The 11,410-nt window shown below is 33.0% G+C and overlaps 1 pseudogene; it reads right to left on the reverse strand.

Moving 5' to 3' along the window:
• Positions 1-6,691: 6,691 nt before the first annotated feature.
• LOC109549714 (FUN14 domain-containing protein 1 pseudogene) lies at positions 6,692-7,127 on the reverse strand (annotated as a pseudogene).
• Positions 7,128-11,410: the final 4,283 nt, after the last annotated feature.

The following is an 11,410-nucleotide window of genomic DNA, read 5'->3' on the forward strand; positions in this document are numbered from 1 at the left end:
TCTCACTAAAAGGGGCTTTTTGGCAAAGAGTAAGGAAAATTCTGATTTTTGATCATCAAACTTGATATATTGATCAATATTTGAAAAGACAGCTTAAATGATTCAAAATTTGCATATGTTTATACAGGATACGTACCCTTACCTCACCTTTGGCACTCAAAGTGACAGTTAAGGAGATTAGTGAAGAATAAGTGCTTGGAATGCAGTTAAATGCAGCATAAATGGATCCTTTTCTATAACAGTTTTAATGGTTACTTAACCTACATATGACTCCATTTCTCCTACAGAAAAATAGGGATAATATTTATCATTCATAAAACTTTTAAATATGTTACCCCATTAATCTCCTATTGTTTTGTATAACCCTGCGAGAGAAAAGCTCTAGACAAAATACAGAGGCTGTGATGCTGGCACTCCATTTTAGATACAGAAACTGATATACCCAAAGGCTTGAGCTATTGCAATTTAAAGCTGTTACAGGAGTTGCAATCTTTCACAACAAGCTGAAACTAAATAAGCTGGACTTTTGCCTCACTAAGTTACTTAAAAATATAATACATTAGTATATAAGGACACACCAAAGCAATCAATATTTTATGAAATTGCTGGACTGTAATATGGATTTTGAACAGTATTAGTGTTAAATGCATTAACTTTAATGAGGAACTTAGAAATGGTCTCTTAATAACCTTATTGGGATATGACTACTTTTAAATGGCTTTTACTTTGTCCTTGGAATTCATATGATGCATGTGACAGAGGCTTGTTTAGTGTTAACAGAGGATTAGATGAAGGAAATTAATTAAAGCTTCCTAGCAACGTTTTCCCCTTGAGCTATTCAGTACGCTAAAGTGGTGTGACAGGGTACCATCCTTTCTCTAAATCTACTCATTAAATAACTCAATTGGGTTTAAACACACATCCTTTTTTAAAAAAAATTAGACCATAATTTTTCTCCTTGTCTTTCTAACCTGACCCCTTCGAGCCGCTGCCACCTCTGTGATTTGTAATTACCTTTTAGCTTCTAATAATAGGACGGCCACAAAGTGTGTCCATGTGTTTCAGAGTCCACCAATTCACTTCTTGAGACCTGTCTTCAATTGAGATGACAAATTTAAATAGGTTAGGGACATTTGTTTAACTAATCCCCTGGACAAATAAGTATCTAGAATGATTTCTTATATTAGATGAAATACAAGTCTATAAATCTTTTTAAACACTGCTCATACCGCACTTGAATACTTGTAATAATAATCATTTTTCAATTTTATGTTTTAGAAATAAATAGATCTATTTTGGCTTTAAATTCTCACAAATTGTGATTTTCTCTGTTTTTAAAACATTGTTATAAATGTATTAATTCTTAGCTATTAAAAACAATTACTTATAATACAAAATAAAAATAATATTTACCAGTATTTATTGTTTGTGGATTTTTTGATGAGAGCCATTTTGATTGGTGTGAGGTAATATCTCATTGTATCGATAGTTTTGATCTGCATTTCTCTAATAATTAGCAATGTTGAATATCTTTTCATGTGCCTCTTGGCCATCTGTATATCTTCTTTGGAGAAATATCTATTTAGGTCTTCTGCCCATTTTTTGTTTGGGTTGTTTGTTTTGATGATTAAACCACATGAGTTGTTTGTAAATTTTGCAGACTAATCCCTTGTCGGTCACATCATTTGCAAATATTTTCTCCCATTCTGTGGGTTATCTTTTCATTTTGTTTATGGTTTCCTTTGTTGTGCAAAAACTTTTGAATTTAATTAAGTCCCATTTCTTTATTTTTGTTTTTATTTCCATTACTCTGGGAGATGGATCGAAAAAGATATTGCTGCAATTTATGTCAGAGAGTGTTCTGCCTATGTTTTCCTTTAAGAGTTTTATAGTTTATGGTCTCACATTTAGGTCTTTAATCTATTTTGACATTATTTTTGTGTATGGAATTAAAAAATGTTCTAATTTCATTTTTTTACATGTAGCTGTCCAGTTTTCCCAGCACCATTTATTGAAGACACTGTCTTTCCCCCATTGTATAGTCTTGCCTCCTTTGTCATAGATTAATTGACCATAGGTGTGTGGGTTTATTTCTGGGCTTTCTATACTATTCCATTGCCCTATATTTCTATTTTTGTGCCAGTACCATACTGTTTTGATGACTATAGATTTGTAGTATAATCTGAAGTCAGAGAGCCTGATTCCTCCAGCACCGTTTTTCTTTCTCTAGATTGCTTTGACTATTCAGGGTCTTTTGTGTCTCCATACAAATTTTAAAATCCACAAACAATAAATGCTGGAGAGGGTGTGGAGAGAAGGGACCCCTCCTACACTTTTGGTGGGAATGTGAATTGGTACAGCCACTATGGAAAACAGTATGAAGTTTCCTTAAAAAACCAAAAATAGAGCTACCATATGATCCTGCAATCTCACTCCTGGGCATATATCCAGAGAAGAACATGGTCTGAAAGGATACATGCACCCTAATGTTCATTGCAGCACTGTTTGCAATAGCCAAGGCATGGAAACAACCTAAATGTCCATCGACAGAGGAATGGATAAAGAAGATGTGGTACATATCTACAATGGAATATTACTCAGCCATTAAAAAGAATGAAATCATGCCATTTGCAACAACATGGATGGACCTAGAGATTGTCATACTGAGTGAAGTTAAGTCAGACAGAGAAAGAGAAATATTGTATGATATACCTTATATGTGAAATTTAAACACAAATGAGACAAATGTACTTACTTACAAAATAGAAACAGACTCACAGACTTAGAGAATGAACTTATGGTTACCAGGGGGGAAGGGTTGGGGGAAGGAATGGTTAGGGAGTGTGGGATTGACATGTACACACTGCTGTATTTAAAATGGATAACCAACAAGGACCTACTGTATAGCACAGGGAAATCTGCTCAATATTATGTAACAACCTAAAAGGGAAAACAATTTGAAAAAGAATAGATACATGTATGTGTATAACTGAACCACTTTGCTGTACACCTGAAACTAACACAACATTGTTAATCAACTATACTCCAGGGAATTCCCTCGCTGTCCAGTGGTTAGGGCTCTGCACTTTCACTGACAAGGGCCTGGGTTCGATCCCTGGTCAGGGAACTAAAATCCCACAAGCTGCATGGTGTGGCAAACAAAACAAAACAAAACAAAAAAACTATACTCCAATATAAAATGAAAAGTTAAAAAAAATAATATTCACAAAGGAAAACTTTATCTTCTTGGAAAAAAGAGAACATTTGACTATAACAATGACATATGAAAAGTAAACTAGAATATAATACATCTTTTGAGTTGTATTAAATTTGATGTTTTCAGGTAAACAAGTACAAAATCCAGAGTTCCTTATTTTCTAATCTCGGTCAAATAAAAAGCTCAAGCTTTAAAATGTTATGATACCTCCTGTTGTGATGTCAGGGATGAAGATAAAAAGCTATCCCTCTAAAATTAGGGGGATGAAGACAAAAAGCTATCCCTCTAAAATTAGGGTAAGACTGTGCAGTCTTTCTTCTTTTTTTCATCAAGATATTATTCTTCTACACACAATTTCGATGAGGAAAACCAACCTGGATAAAGGAACATGACTTCTGTTTAAAATAATTATTTAGGAAATCAGAAATAGATGGTCAGTAGCGTGGTTGAATTAATAACACTGTTCAAAATAGAAATAAACGTGTTCACACAGATAAATATAACTGTATTTTAAAATATCAATATTATAATTAAACATGTACTCTGTGTGCACACAGGTATATGTGCACTTTCATACACACACACACACACACACACACACACACACAAAGGACTGTTTATCCAAATTGTTAATATACTTTGCTGATTGCATTGTGGTAATAACTCTGTGAGAAAGCCAGTGTTATTATTCCTCATTAAATTGGACTATATCATCTGAAAGTAAAAAAAATAAAGCTGATCACATTGACAAATTTTACCTAATTTAAAACACTGATACACCAATATAAAAAGCCACTGTTAATATGGTTAGCACATTTGTTAATCCATTATTTTAATCATTATAGGATTGACAGTTTCATTCTTCTGCAAGCCAGACACATTCGATTTTTGAATCAACCCTTCTAATAAATCAGATGTCTAAGATTAAACATTTAAAATAAGTTACAATGCAAATTTGACCAAGTGAAATGCATTTGGTGTGTTTCAGGATCACAACAATTAAGAGATGATAGCTATTGTTCTAAAATAAAATTCTATGAATGTAATATTTAATGAGATTCAGAAATATTATAACACATTCATGTAAAATTTTACTCCATCATTAGTGAGAAGCATAATAATTCAACTGTCTTAAAGCATGTACATAACATTTTATTGCGGAAAGGATCAGAAACATTTAAATTCTCACATGAATCTAAATTCTCTATTCTCTGTGCATAGTAATGAAAGTTGTATTTTACCTAACTGAAAATGTGAACTGCAAAATTGCAAGATTTCCTGTAGGAAAATATAATACCAGTTTCTTTGTGGAGTTTTTGATACATTGGTAAAGAGTATAATTACAATCACAAACAATTTTTTTGCTTGGACATTAAAAAAATATATAGTTTACCTAAATAGCAAATAATAGGAGTTTTGTCTTAATTACATCACCTAGAAGTTCTGTCCTTGTAGTGTCTTTTAAATAGAATGAATCTCAAAATAATTCCAATGAATAAAGATAATGTCTTATGACATTCAAGTGCACCATTTATAGTAAAATTCAGGTAATACGTTGGCAGCTGGTAGGAAGCTCCAAACACAGAAGTATTTCCACAGGGTTTGTTTAGATTTAGGTGGATTTCCAACAGTTATTGTGATTTTAATTCATCAGTCCTCTACAGTGGGATTTCTGAATATGTAATCTGTACAGCACTTTCATCAGAATCAGCAGGAGTGCTTATTTCAAATGTGAATTCCTAGGTCCCACCAGAGACCAAATGAATCAAAATCTATGTGGCAGAGCATGCATTTGCATTTTAATGATTTGTCCAAGTGATCCTCATGCACATTAAGTTTGAGAACGCATGTGCATCCTTAAATCCAAGTAAAGAATATATGAAATATATATCAAGTAGTTCACAGAGTTGTTAGTCACAAATAAGACCAGGTGAGCAAATGCTGTAAAATAAAACAAATAGTTTATATAATCTGACAATTATAACCTATTTCATAAACTTTAAGTACAAATGAGGAAGATTAAAAGGCTCAGAGTGTGCCAAGGTCACAGACCTCTCAGCCTTGGCGATTTTCAAGCTTGCCTGAAGAGTCCCCAGGAGGACTACAGATACACTATAGATAACAATGTCACAATACAATCTACTGAATGAGAATCTCTTGGGGCAGAGGTCTGGTAATCATTACGTTTAGCTATCTAGTCTGGTGACATTTATCATTAAGGAAGTTTGGAATATACTTCCTTGAGCATTCCCAGGCTGACACTACAAAACACTCATAATAATCTGAATTGCTAGTGTGGCATTATAGCCTTAGTTAGCCCAGTCACTTTGATTTATGTCTCTAATATCTATTAATACCCTATATGCCATTACTTTTTACTTCAAAGGATTGGCTTAATACTGACATCTTATTACTGTTTTTACCTAGGATTGTTTTTAATGAATAATCATTAATGTACTCAATATTTGTACAATCTAATCTGTGAGCTGTCTGATATAATTTTCCTACATGAATTTTCAAAAGTTTCATTACATATACAAAAGCATTAATAGCATTTGTATTGACAATAGTTAGGGGAAATTGTCATATCTTATAATTTGACGAGGTGTGATCATTAGGGATTTTTTCTCTAAATATTCACTTCCATATATTTTTCTATATATTTTCTATGAATTCAATATCTTGAAATATGTGTATATATTATGGCATGAGACAAACAAGCTTAGAAATGATTACTCTTATCAACACGCACATACGTATATTGATTCAAGGCTTATAATTTAAAAAACGTTGTAATGAATACAAGTGAAAACAGAAAAACTAAAATTAGTCATCTCTCAGTTAAGAAAACATTTATACAACTGTTTAAAAATAACTGTAAAATTCAGTTGTATATATTCATTACTATACATGTAAAACCAAAAACTCAGTTCCTTAAAAGATTCTCCTTCAAGAATAATCTGTAGTTTAGAGTGGCTTAAATGTCCAGCTTCCTTGTCTGTTCTTTGCCAGTGTTTTCTGTGCTGGGAAGCAAAGAATGCAAAGGGCAGCGCCGTATTCTGGTCCTGCAAGAGAAACAGAATTGTAAGATTTGGGAGATACAAGCTGCACTAATTATGTCACAGAGACTAGAACAGCAGTGATTTTTTCCCCCGTTATTATTATTTTATATCAGTAGAATCTATTTAATATATTCAATAATTCTATTATTTCTAAGACCTTCCACAAAAGGGCATTACAATCCTTTTAGTTTATTGCAAACATATATATTTTTTAAAGTGGATTCACTTTATTTATTTTTTGGCTGCGCTGCAGGATCTGTCAGAAGACCAACAGTAAGTTGTGAGTTCCATTTTGCCCAACTACCTTTTTCTTCACACCCTGGAGAATCTGGTGTCTGGAACTGTAGACATCATCATGTTACCACCCCTTCTCCTCTCAGGTTGAATCTACTGTGACAGAACATTCATGTCCTTAAGAGGCAAGGCCTAGCAAATAGCCTCTCACAAATCCACTGAACATCACAATGTCCTGTTTGATAAATTCTGTTGCTGCTTCAATTATATTGCTGATTTCAGGTGCTGCTTTATTTGCTCATTTCTGAATCAGGTCTTCCTGCTTTCTTTATATCTTTTTTCAACTCTGTCCCAGTTGATTTGCACATAGTTACTTTGACTGCTAAATCTGATGAAGATGGCCAGCAACCTACTGTTGCTGTAAGTTTTCCAACTTTCTGGAATAAAAATCCTGCACAATGGCCAGTGCAATCTGGATGGCTACTGAGTATTGTTCTACCGGAGGTGCCAAACTGTGGCCAAACATAGATTCTACCAGCGGTGTCTTCTTGTATACTGAGTTAGGTCCAATATGAATCATCATCACTTTCATATTCAGGTGAGAGAGATCCCATCTAGACTGGCCTGGCCTTGGAATCCAGAACCAGGTGAAGAGGACTCAGCTGTCAAAGAGGGGCAAAGAGGGCCTGGGGTTGGAAGAAAGGGTCATAGACACAGAAGTAAGCACTTCATGAAAACTAAGCAAATGGTATTTCTAGGTAAATCAGTCTTTCTGTGCTGGATTAATTAAAAGAACTTCACAGCTCTCTATCCCCAAGATTTCTCACCCTCTGGAATTGAGGGCTTTTACTGCTTCCCCCATTATTTTTTTAATTAAGTAATGAATAAAATGAATAGTATTTTATTATTATTATTTTTATTTTTTTTGGCTGCATGGCATGGCATACGGGATCTTTTTTCCCTGACCAGGGATTGAACCTGTGCTCCCTGAAGTGGAAGCATGGAGTCTTCACCACTGGACCCCCAAGGAAGTCCCTGAAGAGTATTTTATAGATAAGAAAACTTTAGCCTCAGCAAGATAAAGTTGAGGACTGTTCCAATAGTTAGTTCCCCAGAGATGCACGTGAAGTGGTCCTTACAGTTTTTGCAAACTAGAATACCTGGTAGTGTTTATCAGTGCAACAGGTCAGGTGCAGTGTAAAGGTATGGGAACTGAAAAAGTAATATTGACCCAGCTATGCATTCACACACAGGCATTTACAGATTTTTACCCAGTCTTTGAATTAAAAGATAGATTCTCTGAGTCTGATCAATGTCAGCCTCTTGAGATGCACTAAAATGAAATTCAGAAAAAGTTGAATAACTTAAACTACTCTGGAGTTATAGACAACTGAAGTAGAAAGCCTCTTTCTTAAGCACTGTGAGAGAAGAAAAAAAGGGGCAAAAATCTACCTACTAGCTTGGGTTGTAGAACTCATGTTTTTAGGAGTTGGGAGAATAGAAACTTTGAAGCAGGTGTTTCATGTGACAGATCATTAGATCTGTTATCTAGGTCTGTATTAGATCTGTATAGTATCTATTGAGCTACTACAGATGAGGAAAGATGTTAAGTGTATTTGCTTTGTATCATCAACGGAGAATTTTTGCTGCCTCTGAAAGCTTGCTGTCAAGATTTAATTTAATATTTAATTAATTTCCTCCTCTCTGCCGATCTGTGATTTCCCTTAATGCCATTTCCTTTTCTAGAGAGATCACAGATTACTGTAAATTATTTGTGTTCAGTGAGGATGAGCATAACGGTAGTAATAATGAGAACAAGAATAGTGACTGGCCATTTATACATAAAATGAATTCCGTTAGAAACACCTATAAATATTGTACCAGCGTTATTAATTGGCTTAATAAGATCAATTGGCATAATAAGATCTAAGTTGTTTATTATAAATAAAATAAATAAAAATTCACTAGTCAGCAATAGATATTAGTATTTTTCTTTTTCAAAAATCCCTTCTTTGCTAGCCCTAAATGCTTTATTTCTTAGGGGTCTAATATTGACTTCACTAGTCTTAGTGGAGTTACCAGTTTGTGGCTGAATCACGCTCGCTCTAGTATTCAGACATGGTTTGACACATCTAAATTAGGGTGAGGAAGATTATTCCAGAATATGGAGGCTCTCTTTTGGCAGGAATTGGGGGATGGGGACTTATTCTGAATAAAGAGGAAGTGAAGACTGGAAAGGTTACTTGGTCAACAGAGAGAAAAGATTAGCCTGAAAATAGAAACTGTCATTCCCAACATTCTTAAGCTCAGACTGCATGAACATATGAATACTTGGCACTAAGTAAATGGTTATAAAAAAAACATGTCTAATTCCCAGTCTGTAATCTACCAGTGACATTTAAAAATAAGATACCACCACTGGTGATGATGTAAGTGTTGTTTGCGAGAAGGGTTGCTAGTATAGCTTATGATAGCATCTTAATAAACAATATTAGTTTTGTGTTGTAAGGAGGTTTAAAACTTAGATTGAGAATCAAGCTTCTCTGCATATATGTATGTATAAGGAAAATTTATTTTTCCTTAAAACACCTGCATTATATCACTTTAGAGGTAAAGGATAGTTTTCTCCCTTCTTAAATCTCCTCTTGATAAATATATTTTCATTGGAAGATGTTTTAAGTAGTCCCTCATCTAAGTGGAAAGATTACAGGTACCATAACAGGGAATCTTCAAGAATATAAGAAAAATATTTTAGTCAGAATCATTTCTTACATGAGATGATATCAAGTCACTAGTTAATTTCTAGAAAGAATAAATGCCATGGGCATAGAAAAATAGGAACTGATGAATAAGAAAGGCAATCTTCATCAAGGTTTGTTTCTTGGAATATGCATAACTAGAGCCTGTATGACACTTTTCGTTTTATTTTAATTGCTAATACAATTTTTCTATATTTTAAAAATTGATATTGTTCATGTTAAGAACATTTATTTGAAATGTCTCACATAGCATTCTAACACATCCTGAAATAGTGTAGTTTTTCTTTAGCTGCTGTACTACCTCTCTACCCTCTCTCAATAAAACACACAAAACACCTTATTACAACCTTAATACTTTAAAATTTTTTAAAAACTCTAAAATTACAACTCAAATAATTATTTAACCAATAAAAATAACATTATTTTATGAGACTCATTTTAGGGAGTATTAGTTATTATCTTGTAATTCTACATTTTTTCTCATTCTTCCCTTCCATTTTATTTCCGCTCCTCTTTTAGCTTACCTTCATAAGTCTGTCATCATTTTGCTCACGAGAAAAAAAGGTGGCATTTTTAAATATCAAGTAATATGTGTTATAGCTTTGTTAAACATTTCATCACCAGTTTGTTGCAAGAGATTTATAAATCAGATTTTCATTAAAAAAGAGAAAGAATCAACACCATCTGTTGTGCTAAATCCTATGCAGCTGCTGCTACAGCAGCTTAATAATGTGTGAACTAGAAGGCATTCAGTACTCTGTGTGATATACAGGACTGTAACTTCTTTCAAATGTTGTGATTTTTTTTTAATATTAAGATTAAAATCTAAGAAAACATAGTAAAATGGAATAACTTAGAAGTGTTAACATTTATTTTATAGAAAAGAGAGTTCTCTTTAAATCAGTAGCTAAATGGGTATCTATAACTGAAATTAATATACCCAAGTACTCTTGAAATTGTAATAGAAAAGCAGGCTCAAACAAGAATGTTGTATATTAATGCAGCTCCTCTTGTAATCTTAACTTCATTGCAATGTACTTTTGCCTAAATATCAATCTAGTTGGCATTTTTATTACAATTCTGCAAATGGAAAGAGAGCAAATGAACCATTTACTGCCTTTATTTTCTAAGTATAATCATGTTTCTGTTTTCCATTCAATGATAGTCAACTTTTTTCCACTCCAACATAAAACATTCTTGAGTGTTAATGATCACGTTATGGTAAGAGGTTGATATTGTACCCCATGCTTATTTATATTACAATGCACAGAATGTCAGAATCAGGTATTTATAAACTTTAGTTGAGAGGTCAGGAAATAATACCCTAATGTAAAACTGTGCATATTTTAAATAATATTTATGGGCCAACCACATATGAGATATAAACACTACCCTACATATACACCTTAAATTTATTAGATTTGAAGTAACAACACTGAAGGAGGAAAATCATTTTTAAAAGCACCATAAAGCAAGACAGTAATTTTCTTCTTAAGTGTGCTTTTTTTAAATTTGTTTTTTATTGAGGTAATGTCAGTTTATGACATTATATAAGTTTCATGTGTACAACATGATATTATCTACTTCTGCATACTTTTCAACATGCTCACCACCAAAAATGTAGTTTCTGTCCATCACCATACAGCTGATCCCATTAAATGTGCATCTGCACATGGAAATTACGTGCTTCTCTTTCATTGAAAAGAAACACCTCATGATAATGATGATTAATTTTCCTATGTTAATATAAATTTGCATTATTTCTGCATGTATCATGATAGAACAGAATGAGTTCATGAATCAGTGTGAAAAAATGTTTCCTTGCTATAGAAATAAGACAGGTGGCTATTTTCCATCTAGTATAAGGACATTATAAGAACAATCTATAGAGCAATATTCTTAATGAATACAGACAAAGAATGTTCAAAAAATACTCGGAAAAAATGAATCGAACAATATATAAAAATAATTATATAAATATAATATATATAATATATAATTATATATATGTATATAATTATATATAATATATAAATGGGCTTCATCCAGAGAATGCATTGGCAATTTTATACGTAAAAACTATCGATATAATATACTCTATTAATAGATTAAATGACACGCAGCACATGATCATCTCT

This window comes from Tursiops truncatus, chromosome 3 (genome assembly GCF_011762595.2).
Source record: "Tursiops truncatus isolate mTurTru1 chromosome 3, mTurTru1.mat.Y, whole genome shotgun sequence".
Taxonomy (NCBI): Eukaryota; Metazoa; Chordata; class Mammalia; order Artiodactyla; family Delphinidae; genus Tursiops; species Tursiops truncatus.